Source organism: Elephantulus edwardii, unplaced genomic scaffold, assembly GCF_000299155.1.
Source record: "Elephantulus edwardii isolate Elephantulus edwardi_28Jun2011 unplaced genomic scaffold, EleEdw1.0 scaffold00243, whole genome shotgun sequence".
NCBI lineage: Eukaryota > Metazoa > Chordata > Mammalia > Macroscelidea > Macroscelididae > Elephantulus > Elephantulus edwardii.
In genome coordinates this window covers 2605276-2607053 of record NW_006399993.1, presented here as the reverse complement: position 1 = coordinate 2607053, position 1778 = coordinate 2605276, and the positions used below count along the sequence as shown (strand labels likewise).

At 34.4% G+C, this 1778-nt stretch overlaps 1 pseudogene; it reads right to left on the bottom strand.

Moving 5' to 3' along the window:
• Positions 1-585: 585 nt before the first annotated feature.
• Positions 586-924, bottom strand: LOC102843900 (annotated as a pseudogene).
• Positions 925-1778: the final 854 nt, after the last annotated feature.

Genomic DNA, 1778 nt, shown 5'->3' with positions numbered 1-1778 from the left:
AAAATGTGTGATTCACAAGAAACCAAAGTAATGTAGTTTACTCACTGACCATCCAAAATGACTTGTAAATAAAGTTTTTAAATTGTAGCAATAAACAAAAGATGAGATACACTTAAACATTACTGTACTTTATCAAAAGACATAGGAAATGTCAAATCTTATCTTTGGGAGTTATATAAATCAATGTTTTGGCTAAGTTATAAACATATTTATAATGCAACTATTTGCATAACTGGTAATACAAGTAAGATCGCATTTCTTAGGAAAAAACTACAAATACTTAGCTACTTTATTTACCAAGTTTTAGCATTTCTATAATTTCTAAAGTCACATCCAAGGATAAGGCAAAACTACCTACAAAGTGGCCTGTTTATTTCTCTATTTGTGAAAATGTCCATAATTGGTTTGATGCAGTAAACAAAATTCAACTCTGATTGGTATGAGAAAAAGAACAGGAGATAATCTGATTTGCAATGAACTTTATATAGTTCAACTGTGTTTAGGCAACATGCTATATGAAGAAAATCACTAACTATAGGTATTAAATTCTGAAAAAAGTTAACAGTTTATTAGAATTTATTTTATTTAACAATCTAAGAAGTTCACAGCCATGAACCGTTCCAGTGCAATTTCACGTGCAATTGGGAATTTGGGAATCTCAGTGGAGCTGTTAGTGTAGTGAACCTTGTAGGTAAAATACATGCATACTTTTGATAGCACATGTGAGGGAATCACTCTACAATTGACCTCATTGGTTTCGTTTTCAGAAAAGTGACCTGGGCCACTCAACATGGCTTTTATTGTTTCTGATGTGAGTTCATGTTCTCTTTTTACAATCAATTCATGGTCATCAGAAGATATCAATTTGAGATACATGGCATCTGGGCCTTCACAGCCACCATAAGTTTTCTCCTCTCCATCCATTATGCTCTTTGGAATTCTACTTCGTTTCCACAGGAGCTTTTTGGTAGTCCTGTAGTCTCCACAGCCACTGCAACTGGGCCCTGCACACCAACACAGCCCCTACTCCAGGGCTGCTACCCGCCCAGGGGTCTGATTTTAATGGTTGCATGACCCACTATCATTCCTGTCTTGCAGAGATTGGCCATCATCTTGCTGGTGCTCCCCTTACTAACGTATTTCTCAAAATCTTGGTGAAAGGAAAGTGAGTATGACAATAAAATGTGCACTTGGAGGTAGAAAATAAGACAGAACTGAACAAAAAAATTAAAACCTTCAGTTGCGATATCAAAGGACTCTATGAATAAGATGGATTGAAATAGTGACTCTAGCAGTGGGCTTGAATTTGTCAGAGATCTAAAGATGACACAGGATGAAGAAAGATTCAGCTCTGTTGTTTGTAGAGTTGCTATGAGTCATAGTTGGCTCAATGACGCATAACAAAAACAACAACATGAGCAAAATATTAAATTATGTCAGAATCAAAATAAAATGGAAATAATACATAGAATCATGGTACAAAGATTTGATAGATTTTCAACCATTTCAAGAGATATTATTATAGGACAAAAACCATGATACTGAAGGAAGATGCTCAAGCTGCACTGAAGATATTGGCAAAAAAATAGGACTCTGGTAATTGATAGAATATCACTAACAAATGGCTAAAACTCTGGAAATGCTTATTATTCCACAGACAAAAATAAATTAGAAAACAGTTACCTTGCCAATTGACTGGAAGAAATCCATATTTACTCCTGTTCTGAATAAAGATAGTTTAACAAATTACCAAATAATATGATTACTATCACATGATT